Raw genomic sequence first — 15195 nt, forward strand, 5'->3', positions numbered from 1 at the left:
TCTGTGCCTCCTTCTCCCCAACCCCATCCCAGGACTGTTATACGTTCTGTTATAGGGAACATGTCTGACACGAGGCTGGCCTGAGTCTCCTCTAAACACTTGACACATCCGAAATGGCTCGCAAAACCACCTGCTCCATTCCCATCTTCATTGCTAGTGAGTCAAAGGTTTGGGGCCTAATGCATTTCCCCTCAAATCAGCACTTGTACCCTTTCTCTGCACAGTGCATTGTTCATGGTGGTGTGTGTGCGTGCGTGTGTGCGTGCGTGCACTCTTGTCTGAGTGTGCGTGTGTGAAAGCATCTGTGAAATATAAGTACTGGCAGGCAGGGTTTTATACGGCCAGGCGAGACATCCTCTTTAAGCCTGAGAGACATGGCATTAATAGGGGGGTGGGGGGGTAAAAAGCTTTCATAATGCCCCTGACCATCTTGTGATGAAGTGGGAAAAAGACGAGGCACAAGGACAACATCTCTAAGAGTGTTAAAACGTGAAACCGGTAGGGAAGTGGGTACGGTGGTTTTTGCACCCAGGTTGATTGTGCTGAGCTTTACTGAGCTGGAAGTTCAGGGTTTAAGTTCTAAGGACAGAACTAGGGTTAGTTAGGGTTTTAGTTCTAACGACAGAACTAGGGTTAGTTAGGGTTTTAGTTCTAAGGACAGAACTAGGGTTAGTTAGGGTTTTAGTTCTAAGGGCAGGACTAGGGTTAGTTAGGGTTTTAGTTCTAAGGACAGAACTAGGGTTAGTTAGGGTTTTAGTTCTAAGGACAGAACTAGGGTTAGTTAGGGTTTTAGTTCTAACGACAGAACTAGGGTTAGTTAGGGTTTTAGTTCTAAGGACAGAACTAGGGTTAGTTAGGGTTTTAGTTCTAAGGACAGGACTAGGGTTAGTTAGGGTTTTAGTTCTAAGGACAGGACTAGGGTTAGTTAGGGTTTTAGTTCTAAGGACAGGACTAGGGCTCCGGAGTGGCGCAGCGGTCTAAGGCACTGCATCTCAGTGCTAGAGGCGTCACTACAGACACCATGGTTCGAATCCAGGCTGTATCACAACCGGTCGTGATTGGGAGTCCCATAGTGTGGCGCACAGTTGGCCCAGCATCGCCCGGGTTTGGCCGGGTAGGCCGTCAATGTAAATAAGAATATGTTCTCAACTGACTTGCCTAGTTAAATAAAGGTTCAATAAAAAAAATATATACAAAATATTACAATACAGTAGCTAGGAAAAGACACCCAAAGGTGTACAACTAACATGTAATAAACTGTACAGGGTCCTCTTCATTCTCTGCACGACACATCACCATGGACATGATCTGTGTATTAGTATTAGACCTGTGGAGCTCCTTCACAAGAGTCTGCCTCTCTCAGCTGCCCATCCCAGACTGGGATTAGTCTAGTCTCTGGTATTCCCTTCCCTCCGTATCCCCAAGGTCCTGGTCTGACTGCATCCCAAATGCATCCCATTCCCTATATAGTGCACTAGTTTGGGCCCTGTGGGCACTGGTCAGAAATAGTGCACTATAAAGGGAATAGGGTGCCATTATAGACACAGCCTGAGTGTCACGGTACTGTGCCTCCTATCACCTCCATCCATCCACTATGGTAGATTGGCCAGGCGTTTGTCTGTTACAGTATCTTCGCCTCCCACTCCCAACTGGACTCAGAGAGGAGCTAGAGCTGCTTGACAGTCTGACTCACCACTCACCGTCTCACTCCGGGGGACTCTGGCAACATTAGAGAGAGGAGGAAGGGAGGGATATATAAATGTAAGGAGAGAGATAAAGAGGGGGAGAGAGAAAGAGAGAGGGCGGGAGAGAGTTGTAGACTCTGGCAGTATCTATTTTCCCCTGAAAGCAATAACAGCTCTGTCAGGACCAGAACAAACATGGATGTCAGCAGCCACTGATCTGGTGGACTTGATTCCACTCCGCTACACACATACACAAACACACACACACACACACACACACGCACGCACGCACGCACGCACGCACGCACGCACGCACGCACGCACGCACGCACGCACGCACGCACGCACGCACGCACGCACGCACGCACGCACGCACGCACGCACGCACGCACGCACACACACACACACACACACACACACACACACACACACACACACACACACACACACACACACATACACACACACACACACACAGACACACACATACACAAACACACACAAGGGAACAGTCAGATGTGACGGGCACTCCGACTGAGGACCCTCAAATCCAGACCCCCACACGGTGTGAAGAGACAGTTTGTGAAGTTATCAAGTGAACAATGAATATTAAATATTTACTTGTTGGCCTTTTTTAAAATAAAACAAACCCTTGAACTGTCTGAGACAAAAGATGCCTTGAAGAAAATTGTCTGAGCAGAATTAAGTTATTTAGATTTATTGACTCTGTCGATTTCAGATTTTCTCTTTTGACATTTTTGTTTTTCATTCTTGTGCCTTGGGCATCAAGAATACAAATGTCATGTTTTTAGAACGTTGCTAATAAACAACTCTGGATTCTGAAACGTCTCTCAACAAAAACTAAACTTGTCTATCTTATTCTGTATCTTATTCTGTACTGTCTGACAGTAATACAAAAGTCAACAAAAAGTCAACTTGTGTCTCCTGTTCCGTCATGTAGCTATGGTAACGTAAAGAAGTGCAGTAATGAAGGGCGGGCTCTGATGCAGCTGGACTTCCAGCAGTTCCTGATGAAGCTGGAGAAGCTGACTATGAGGCCCATCCCTGACAAGGACTTTGTGGAGACCTACATCAAGGCCTACTACCTGACTGAGAATGACATGGAGCAGTTTATCAAGAACCACAGGGTGAGGAACGTTCACGGCAGCTTTGGAGTTATCATAATAATTATTCACTCAGTCTGCTCAATGTGCTTCGATTAATTCTACTTAGGAGGACGGGACTCACCCCGTTTACCAGCAATGTGTAGCACAAACCTGGATATGTGCAGTGAAAACTGCAATAGTTAACCACAGTTACAATAGCCAGCTGTGACGTAAGACTAAAGACTATCTGAGACTGAAGACGATCTGAGACTGAAGACGATCTGAGACTAAAGACTATCTGAGATTGTCTGAGACTAAAGGCTATCTGAGACTAAAGGCTATCTGAGATTGTCTGAGACAAAAGGCTATCTGAGACTAAAGGCTATCTGAGACAAAAAGCTATCTGAGACTAAAGGCTATCTGAGACTAAAGGCTATCTGAGACAAAAAACTATCTGTGACTAAAGACTATCTGGGATTGTCTGAGACTAAAAGCTATCTTGAGACTAAAGACTTTCTGAGACTAAAGACTATCTGAGACTAAAGGCTATCTGAGACTAAAGGCTATCTGAGACTAGAGGCTATCTGAGACTAGAGGCTATCTGAGACGAAAGGCTATCTGAGACTAAAGACTATCTGGGATTGTCTGAGACTAAAGACTATCTGAGACGAAAGGCTATCTGAGACTAAAGACTATCTGAGACTAAAGACTATCTGGGATTGTCTGAGACTAAAGACTATCTGAGACTAAAAGCTATCTTGAGACTTAAAGCTATCTTGAGACTAAAGCCTATCTGAGACTAAAGACTATCTGAGATGAAAGGCTATCTGAGACGAAAGGCTATCTGAGACGAAAGGCTATCTGAGACGAAAGGCTATCTGAGATGAAAGGCTATCTGAGACTAAAGGCTATCTGAGATTGTCTGAGACTAAAGGCTATCTGAGACTAAAGGCTATCTGAGACTAAAGGCTATCTGAGACTGAAGGCTATCTGAGACTAAAGGCTATCTGAGATTGTCTGAGACTAAAGACTATCTGAGACTTAAAGCTATCTTGAGACTAAAGGCTATCTGTGACTAAAGGCTACCTGAGACGAAAGGTTACCTGAGACGAAAGGCTACCTGAGACGAAAGGCTATCTGAGACTAAAGGCTATCTGAGACTAAAGGCTAAGACTAAAGGCTATCTGAGATTGTCTGAGACTAAAGGCTATCTGAGACTAAAGGCTATTTGAGTCTAAAGGCTATCTATCTGAGATTGTCTGAGACTAAAGGCTATCTGAGACGATCTGAGACTGAAGACGATCTGAAACTGAAGACTATCTGAGATTGTCTGAGACTGAAGACTATTTGAAACTGAAGATGATCTGAGACTAAAGACTTTCTGAGATTGTCTGAGACTAAAGGCTATCTGAGACTAAAGGCTATCTGAGACTAAAGGCTATCTGAGACTAAAGGCTATCTGAGACGAAAGACTATCTGAGACTAAAGGCTATCTGAGACTAAAGACTATCTGAGACTAAAGGCTATCTGGGATTGTAGAGACTAAAGACTATCTGAGACTAAAAGCTATCTTGAGACTAAAAGCTATCTCGAGACTAAAGGCTATCTGAGACTAAAGGCTATCTGAGACTAAAGGCTATCTGAGACTAAAGGCTATCTGAGATTGTCTGAGACTAAAGACTATCTGAGACTTAAAGCTATCTTGAGACTAAAGGCTATCTGAGACTAAAGGCTATCTGAGACGAAAGGCTACCTGAGACGAAAAGCTACCTGAGACGAAAGGCTATCTGAGATGAAAGGCTATCTGAGACTAAAGGCTATCTAAGACTAAAGGCTATCTGAGATAGTCTGAGACTAAAGGCTATCTGAGACTAAAGGCTATTTGAGACTAAAGGCTATCTATCTGAGATTGTCTGAGACTAAAGGCTATCTGAGACTAAATGCTATCTGAGACGATCTGAGACTGAAGACGATCTGAGACTGAAGACTATCTGAGACTGAAGACGATTTGAAACTGAAGACGATCTGAGACTAAAGACTATCCGAGATTGTCTGAGACTAAAGGCTATCTGAGACTAAAGGCTATCTGAGACTAAAGGTTATCTGAGACTAAAGGCTATCTGAGACTAAAGACTATCTGAGACTAAAGGCTATCTGAGACTAAATACTATCTGAGACTAAAGGCTATCTGGGATTGTAGAGACTAAAGACTATCTGAGACTAAAAGCTATCTTGAGACTAAAAGCTATCTCGAGACTAAAGGCTATCTGAGACTAAAGGCTATCTGAGACTAAAGGCTATCTGAGATTGTCTGAGACTAAAGGCTATCTGAGACTAAAGGCTATTTGAGACTAAAGGCTATCTGAGACTAAAGGCTATTTGAGACTAAAGGCTATCTATCTGAGATTGTCTGAGACTAAAGGCTATCTGAGACTAAATGCTATCTGAGACGATCTGAGACTGAAGACGATCTGAGACTGAAGACTATCTGAGACTGAAGACGATTTGAAACTGAAGACGATCTGAGACTAAAGACTATCCGAGATTGTCTGAGACTAAAGGCTATCTGAGACTAAAGGCTATCTGAGACTAAAGGTTATCTGAGACTAAAGGCTATCTGAGACTAAAGACTATCTGAGACTAAAGGCTATCTGAGACTAAATACTATCTGAGACTAAAGGCTATCTGGGATTGTAGAGACTAAAGACTATCTGAGACTAAAAGCTATCTTGAGACTAAAAGCTATCTCGAGACTAAAGGCTATCTGAGACTAAAGGCTATCTGAGACTAAAGGCTATCTGAGATTGTCTGAGACTAAAGACTATCTGAGACTTAAAGCTATCTTGAGACTAAAGGCTATCTGAGACTAAAGGCTACCTGAGACGAAAGGCTACCTGAGACTAAAGGCTACCTGAGATGAAAGGCTATCTGAGATGAAAGGCTATCTGAGACTAAAGGCTGTCTAAGACTAAAGGCTATCTGAGATAGTCTGAGACTAAAGGCTATCTGAGACTAACGGCTATTTGAGACTAAAGGCTATCTGAGACTAAAGGCTATCTGAGACTAAAGGCTATCTGAGATGAAAGGCTATCTGAGACGAAATGCTATCTGAGACGAAAGGCTATCTGAGGCTAAAGACTATCTGAGATTGTCTGAGACTAAAGGCTATTTGAGACTAAAGGCTATCTATCTGAGATTGTCTGAGACTAAAGGCTATCTGAGACTAAATGCTATCTGAGACGATCTGAGACTGAAGACGATCTGAGACTGAAGACTATCTGAGACTAAAGACTATCTGAGATTGTCTGAGACTAAAGGCTATCTGAGACTAAAGGCTATCTGAGACTAAAGGCTATCTGAGACTAAAGGCTATCTGAGACTAAAGACTATCTGAGACTAAAGGCTATCTGGGATTGTAGAGACTAAAGACTATCTGAGACTAAAAGCTATCTTGAGACTAAAAGCTATCTCGAGACTAAAGGCTATCTGAGACTAAAGGCTATCTGAGACTAAAGGCTATCTGAGACTAAAGGCTATCTGAGACGAAAGGCTATCTGAGACTAAAGGCTATCTGGGATTGTAGAGACTAAAGACTATCTGAGACTAAAAGCTATCTTGAGACTAAAAGCTATCTCGAGACTAAAGGCTATCTGAGACTAAAGGCTATCTGAGACTAAAGGCTATCTGAGACTAAAGGCTATCTGAGACGAAAGGCTATCTGAGACAAAAGGCTATCTGAGACTAAAGACTATCTGAGACTAAAGACTATCTGAGACTAAAGGCTATCTGGGATTGTCTGAGACTAAAGACTATCTGAGACTAAAAGCTATCTCGAGACTAAAAGCTATCTGAGACTAAAGGCTATCTGAGACTAAAGGCTATCTGAGACTAAAGGCTATCTGAGACTAAAGGCTATCTGAGATGAAAGGCTATCTGAGACGAAATGCTATCTGAGACGAAAGGCTATCTGAGGCTAAAGACTATCTGAGATTGTCTGAGACTAAAGGCTATTTGAGACTAAAGGCTATCTATCTGAGATTGTCTGAGACTAAAGGCTATCTGAGACTAAATGCTATCTGAGACGATCTGAGACTGAAGACGATCTGAGACTGAAGACTATCTGAGACTAAAGACTATCTGAGATTGTCTGAGACTAAAGGCTATCTGAGACTAAAGGCTATCTGAGACAAAAGGCTATCTGAGACTAAAGACTATCTGAGACTAAAGACTATCTGAGACTAAAGGCTATCTGGGATTGTCTGAGACTAAAGACTATCTGAGACTAAAAGCTATCTTGAGACTAAAAGCTATCTTGAGACTAAAGGCTATCTGAGACTAAAGGCTATCTGAGACTAAAGGCTATCTGAGACTAAAGGCTATCTGAGACTAAAGGCTATCTGAGATGAAAGGCTATGTGAGACGAAAGGCTATCTGAGACGAAAGGTTATCTGAGACTAAAGACTATCTGAGATTGTCTGAGACTAAAGGCTATCTGAGACTAAAGGCTATTTGAGACTAAAGTCTATCTATCTGAGATTTTCTGAGACTAAAGGCTATCTGAGACTAAATGCTATCTGAGACGATCTGAGACTGAAGACGTTCTGAGACTGAAGACTATCTGAGACTGAAGACGATTTGAAACTGAAGACGATCTGAGACTAAAGACTATCCGAGATTGTCTGAGACTAAAGGCTATCTGAGACTAAAGGCTATCTGAGACTAAAGGTTATCTGAGACTAAAGGCTATCTGAGACTAAAGACTATCTGAGACTAAAGGCTATCTGAGACTAAAGACTATCTGAGACTAAAGGCTATCTGGGATTGTAGAGACTAAAGACTATCTGAGACTAAAAGCTATCTTGAGACTAAAAGCTATCTCGAGACTAAAGGCTATCTGAGACTAAAGGCTATCTGAGACTAAAGGCTATCTGAGACTAAAGGCTATCTGAGACGAAAGGCTATCTGAGACAAAAGGCTATCTGAGACTAAAGACTATCTGAGACTAAAGACTATCTGAGACGAAAGGCTATCTGGGATTGTCTGAGACTAAAGACTATCTGAGACTAAAAGCTATCTCGAGACTAAAAGCTATCTGAGACTAAAGGCTATCTGAGACTAAAGGCTATCTGAGACTAAAGGCTATCTGGGATTGTAGAGACTAAAGACTATCTGAGACTAAAAGCTATCTTGAGACTAAAAGCTATCTTGAGACTAAAAGCTATCTCGAGACTAAAGGCTATCTGAGACTAAAGGCTATCTGAGACTAAAGGCTATCTGAGACTAAAGGCTATCTGAGATTGTCTGAGACTAAAGACTATCTGAGACTAAAAGCTATCTTGAGACTAAAAGCTATCTTGAGACTAAAGGCTATCTGAGACTAAAGGCTATCTGAGACTAAAGGCTATCTGAGATGAAAGGCTATCTGAGACTAAATGCTATCTGAGACGAAAGGCTATCTGAGGCTAAAGACTATCTGAGATTGTCTGAGACTAAAGGCTATTTGAGACTAAAGGCTATCTATCTGAGATTGTCTGAGACTAAAGGCTATCTGAGACTAAATGCTATCTGAGACGATCTGAGACTGAAGACGATCTGAGACTGAAGACTATCTGAGACTAAAGACTATCTGAGATTGTCTGAGACTAAAGGCTATCTGAGACTAAAGGCTATCTGAGACTAAAGGCTATCTGAGACTAAAGACTATCTGAGACTAAAGGCTATCTGGGATTGTAGAGACTAAAGACTATCTGAGACTAAAAGCTATCTTGAGACTAAAAGCTATCTGAGACTAAAGGCTATCTGAGACTAAAGGCTATCTGAGACTAAAGGCTATCTGAGACGAAAGGCTATCTGAGACTAAAGGCTATCTGGGATTGTAGAGACTAAAGACTATCTGAGACTAAAAGCTATCTTGAGACTAAAAGCTATCTCGAGACTAAAGGCTATCTGAGACTAAAGGCTATCTGAGACTAAAGGCTATCTGAGACTAAAGGCTATCTGAGACTAAAGGCTATCTGAGACTAAAGGCTATCTGAGACAAAAGGCTATCTGAGACTAAAGACTATCTGAGATTAAAGACTATCTGAGACTAAAGGCTATCTGGGATTGTCTGAGAATAAAGACTATCTGAGACTAAAAGCTATCTCGAGACTAAAAGCTATCTGAGACTAAAGGCTATCTGAGACTAAAGGCTATCTGAGACTAAAGGCTATCTGAGATTGTCTGAGACTAAAGACTATCTGAGACTAAAAGCTATCTTGAGACTAAAAGCTATCTTGAGACTAAAGGCTATCTGAGACTAAAGGCAATCTGAGACTAAAGGCTATCTGAGATGAAAGGCTATCTGAGACGAAATGCTATCTGAGACGAAAGGCTATCTGAGGCTAAAGACTCTCTGAGATTGTCTGAGACTAAAGGCTATTTGAGACTAAAGGCTATCTATCTGAGATTGTCTGAGACTAAAGGCTATCTGAGACTAAATGCTATCTGAGACGATCTGAGACTGAAGACGATCTGAGACTGAAGACTATCTGAGACTAAAGACTATCTGAGATTGTCTGAGACTAAAGGCTATCTGAGACTAAAGGCTATCTGAGACAAAAGGCTATCTGAGACTAAAGACTATCTGAGACTAAAGACTATCTGAGACTAAAGGCTATCTGGGATTGTCTGAGACTAAAGACTATCTGAGACTAAAAGCTATCTGGGATTGTAGAGACTAAAGACTATCTGAGACTAAAGACTATCTGAGACTAAAAGCTATCTTGAGACTAAAAGCTATCTTGAGAATAAAAGGCTATCTGAGACTAAAGGCTATCTGAGACTAAAGACTATCTGAGACTAAAGGCTATCTGGGATTGTAGAGACTAAAGACTATCTGAGACTAAAAGCTATCTTGAGACTAAAAGCTATCTGAGACTAAAGGCTATCTGAGACTAAAGGCTATCTGAGACTAAAGGCTATCTGAGACGAAAGGCTATCTGAGACTAAAGGCTATCTGGGATTGTAGAGACTAAAGACTATCTGAGACTAAAAGCTATCTTGAGACTAAAAGCTATCTCGAGACTAAAGGCTATCTGAGACTACAGGCTATCTGAGACTAAAGGCTATCTGAGACTAAAGGCTATCTGAGACGAAAGGCTATCTGAGACAAAAGGCTATCTGAGACTAAAGACTATCTGAGATTAAAGACTATCTGAGAATAAAGGCTATCTGGGATTGTCTGAGACTAAAGACTATCTGAGACTAAAAGCTATCTCGAGACTAAAAGCTATCTGAGACCAAAGGCTATCTGAGACTAAAGGCTATCTGAGACTAAAGGCTATCTGAGATTGTCTGAGACTAAAGACTATCTGAGACTAAAAGCTATCTTGAGACTAAAAGCTATCTTGAGACTAAAGGCTATCTGAGACTAAAGGCAATCTGAGACTAAAGGCTATCTGAGATGAAAGGCTATCTGAGACTAAATGCTATCTGAGACGAAAGGCTATCTGAGGCTAAAGACTCTCTGAGATTGTCTGAGACTAAAGGCTATTTGAGACTAAAGGCTATCTATCTGAGATTGTCTGAGACTAAAGGCTATCTGAGACTAAATGCTATCTGAGACGATCTGAGACTGAAGACGATCTGAGACTGAAGACTATCTGAGACTAAAGACTATCTGAGATTGTCTGAGACTAAAGGCTATCTGAGACTAAAGGCTATCTGAGACAAAAGGCTATCTGAGACTAAAGACTATCTGAGACTAAAGACTATCTGAGACTAAAGGCTATCTGGGATTGTAGAGACTAAAGACTATCTGAGACGAAAAGCTATCTTGAGACTAAAAGCTATCTCGAGACTAAAGGCGTATCTGAGACTAGGCTATCTGAGACTAAAGGCTATCTGAGACTAAGGCTATCTGAGACGAAAGGCTATCTGAGACGAAAGGCTATCTGGGATTGTAGGATAAAGGACTATCTGAGACTTAAAAGCTAATCTTGGAGACTAAAAGCTATCTCGAGACTAAAGGCCTATCTGAAGACTAAAGGCTATCTGAGACTAAAAGGCTCATACTGAGACTGAAAGGCTATCTGAGACCGAAAGGCTATCTGAGACAAAAGGCTATCTGAAGACTAAAGACTATCTGAGACTAAAGACATATCTGAGACTAAAGGCTATCTGGGATTTGTCTGAGACAAGACTATCTAGACTAAAAGCTATCTCGAGACTAAAGCTAATCTTAGACTAATGCTATCTGAGACTAAAGGCTATCTGAGACAAAGGCTATCTGAACTAAGGCTCTCTGAGATGAAAGGCTATCTGAGACGAATGCTATCTGAGACAAAGGCTATCTGAGGACTAAAGACTATCTGAGATTGTCTGACTAAGGCTATTAGACTAAAGGCTTTATCTGAATTGTCTGAGACTAAAGCTATCTGAGACTAAAGCTATCTGAGACATCTGAGACTGAAGACATCTGAGACTGAGACTATCTGAGACTAAACTATCTGAGTTGTCTGAGACTAAAGGCTATCTGAGACTAAAGGCTATCTGAGACAAAAGCTATCTGAGACTAAAGACTATCTGAGACTAAGACTATCTGAACTAAAGGCTATCTGGGATTGTCTGAGACTAAAGACTATCTGAGACTAAAAGCTATCTTGAACTAAAGCTATCTGAGACTAAAGGCTATCTGAGACTAAAGTATCTGAGACTAAAGGCTATCTGAGACTAAGGCTATCTGAGACTAAGGCTATCTGAGATGAAAGGCTATGTGAGACGAAGGCTATCTGAACGAAGTTATCTGAGACTAAAGACTATCTGAGATTGTCTGAGACTAAGCTATCTGAGACTAAAGGCTATTTGAGACTAAAGTCTATCTATCTGAGATTTTCTGAGACTAAAGGCTATCTGAGACTAAATGCTATCTGAGACATCTGAGACTGAAGACTATCTGAGACTAAGACTATCTGGAACTGAAGACGATTTGAACTAAAGATCTGAGACTAAAGCTATCGAGATGCTGAACTAAAGGCTATCTGAGACTAAGGCTATCTGAGACTAAGAGGTATCTGAGACTAAAGGCTATCTGAGACTAAGACTATCTGAGACTAAAGGCTATCTGAGACTAAGACTATCTGAGACTAAAGGCTATCTGGGATGTGAGAGACTAAAGACTATCTGAGACTAAAAGCTATCTTGAGACTAAAAGCTATCTCGAGAACTAAAGCTATCTGAGCTACTACTGAGACTAAAAGGCTATCTGAGACTAAAGGCTATCTGAGACGAAAGGCTATCTGAGACAAAAGGCTATCTGAGACTAAAGACTATCTGAAAGACTAAAGACTATCTGAGACAAAGGCTATCTGGATTGTCTGAGACTAAGACTATCTGAGACTAAAAGCTATCTCGAGACTAAAAAGCATATCTGAGACTAAGGCTATCTGAGACTAAAGGCTATCTGAGACTAAAGGCTATCTGATTGTATAACTAAAGACTATCTGGACTAAAAGCTATCTGAACTAAAACTATCTGAGACAAAGCTATCTGAGACTAAAGCTATCGGAACTAAAGGCTATCTGAGACTAAAGCTATCTGAGACTAAGGCTATCTGAGACTAAAGGCTATCTGAGAGTTGCTGAGACTAAAGACTATCTGAGACTAAAAGCTATCTTGAGACTAAAAGCTATCATGAGACTAAGGCTATCTGAGACTAAAGCTATCTGAGACTAAAGGCTATCTGAGATGAAAGGCTATCTGAGACTAAAGCTATCTGAGACGAAAGGCTATCTGAGGCTAAACTATCTGAGATTGCTGAGACTAAAGGATCTGAGACTAAAGGCTATCTATCTGAGATTGTCTGAGACTAAGGCTATCTGAGACTAAAGCTATCTGATACGATCTGAGACTGAAGACGATCTGAGACTAAAGCTATCTGAGACTAAAGACTATCTGAGATTGCTGAGGTAGACTAAAGCTATCTGAGACTAAGGCTTCTGAGACTAAAGGCTATCTGAGACTAAAGACTATCTGAGACTAAGGCTATCTGGATGGTAGAGACTAAAGACTATCTGAGACTAAAAGCTATCTTGAGACTAAAAGCTATCTGAGACTAAAGGCTATCTGAAGACTAAAGGCTATCTGAGTAAAGGCTTCTGAGACGAAAGGCTTATCTGAGACTAAAGGTCTATCTGGGATTGTGAGACTAAAGGCTATCTGAGACTAAAAGCTATCTTGAGACTAAAAGCTATCTCGAGACTAAAGGCTATCTGAGACTAAAGCTATCTGAGACTAAAGGCTATCTGAACTAAAGGCTATCTGAGACTAAGGCTATCTGAGACAAAAGGCTATCTGAGACTAAAGACTATCTGAGATTAAAGACTATCTGAGACTAAAGGCTATCTGGGATTGTCTGAGATAAAGACTATCTGAGACTAAAAGCTCCTCGAGACTAAAGCTATCTGAGACTAAAGGCTATCTGAGACTAAAGGCTATCTGAGACTAAAGGCTATCTGAGATTGTCTGGACTAAAGACTATCTGAGACTAAAAGCTTCTTGAGACTAAAAGCTATCTTGAGACTAAAGCTATCTGAGACTAAAGGCAATCTGAGACTAAAGGCTATCTGAGATGAAAAGGCTATCTGAGACGAAATGCTATCTGAGACGAAGGCTATCTGGAGGCTAAGATCTGAATTGTCTGAGACTAAAGGCTATTTGAGACTAAGGCTATCTATCTGAGATTGCTGGACTAAAGGCTATCTGAGACTAAAGCTATCTGAGACGATCTGAGACTGAGACGATCTGAGACTGAAGACTATCTGAGACTAAAGACTATCTGAGATATGTCTGGACTAAAGGCTATCTGAGACTAAAGGCTATCTGAGACAAAAGGCTATCGAGACTAAAGACTATCTGAGGACTAAAGACTATCTGAGACTAAAGGCTATCTGGGATTGTCTGAGACTAAAGACTATCTGAGACTAAAAGCTATCTTGAGACTAAAAGCTATCTGAGACTAAAGGCTATCTGAGACTAAGCTATCTGAGACTAAAGGCTATCTGAGGACTAAAGGCTACTGAGACTAAGGCTATCTGAGATGAAAGGCTATTGAGATCGAATCTGGACAAGTATCTGAGACTAAAGACTATCTGAGATTGCTGAGACTAAGGCTATCTGAGACTAAAGGCTATTTGAGACTAAAGTCTATCTATCTGAGATTTTCTGAGACTAAAGGCTATCTGAGTACTAAAGCTATCTGAGACTATCTAGACTGAGACTTCTGAGACTAAGACTATCTGAGACTGAAGACGATAAAGAGCTATCTGAGACTAAAGCTATCGAGATTTGTCTGAGACTAAAGGTATCTGAGACTAAAGCTATCTGAGACTAAAGGCTATCTGAGACTAAAGGCTATCTGAGACTAAAGATATCTGAGACTAAAGGCTATCTGAGACTAAAGACTATCTGAGACTAAAGGCTATCTGGGATTGTAGAGACTAAAGACTATCTGAGACTAAAAGCTATCTGAGACTAAAGGCTATCTGAGACTAAAGACTATTCTGAGACTAAAGGTATCTGAGACTAAAGGCTATCTAGAGAAAGGCTATCTGAGACAAAGGCTACTGAGACTAAAGACTATCTGAGACTAAACTATCTGAGACAAAGGCTATCTGGGATGTCTGAGACTAAGACTATCTGAGACTAAAGAGCTATCTGAGACGTAAAGCTATCTGAGACTAAAGGCTATCTGAGACTAAGGCTATCTGGAGACTAAGGCTATCTGGATGAGACTAAAGGCTATCTGAGACTAAAAGCTATCTTGAGACTAAAAGCTATCTCGAGACTAAAGGCTATCTGAGACTAAAGGCTATCTGAGACTAAAGGCTATCTGAGACTAAAGGCTATCTGAGACTAAAGGCTATCTGAGATTGTCTGAGACTAAAGACTATCTGAGACTAAAAGCTATCTTGAGACTAAAAGCTATCTGAGACTAAAGGCTATCTGAGACTAAGGCGGGCTATCTGAGACTAAAGGCTATCTGAGACAAAAGGCTATCTGAGACAAATTCTAGCTGAACGAACTATCTAGCAAGATTCTGGATTCTGAGACTAAAGGCTATTTGAGACTAAAGGCTATCTATCTGAGATTGTCTGAGACTAAAGGCTATCTGAGACTAAAGGCTATCTGAGACTAACTGAAAGACTGAGACGATCTGAGACTGAAGAACTATCTGAGACTAAAGGACTATCTGAGATTATGTCTGAGACGAAAGGCTATCTGAGACTAAAGGCTATCTGAGACTAAAGGCTATCTGAGACTAAAGCTATCTGAGACTAAAGGCTATCTGAGATTGTAGAGACTAAGACTATCTGAGAATAAAGCTATCTGGACTAAAAGCTATCTGAGACTAAAGGCTATCTGAG

At 41.1% G+C, this 15195-nt stretch overlaps 1 pseudogene; it reads left to right on the forward strand.

Moving 5' to 3' along the window:
- LOC120022593 overlaps window positions 1-15195 on the forward strand; it is a 282457-nt pseudogene that overhangs the window by 266299 nt on the left and 963 nt on the right.

Source organism: Salvelinus namaycush, chromosome 27 (genome assembly GCF_016432855.1).
Source record: "Salvelinus namaycush isolate Seneca chromosome 27, SaNama_1.0, whole genome shotgun sequence".
Taxonomy (NCBI): domain Eukaryota; kingdom Metazoa; phylum Chordata; class Actinopteri; order Salmoniformes; family Salmonidae; genus Salvelinus; species Salvelinus namaycush.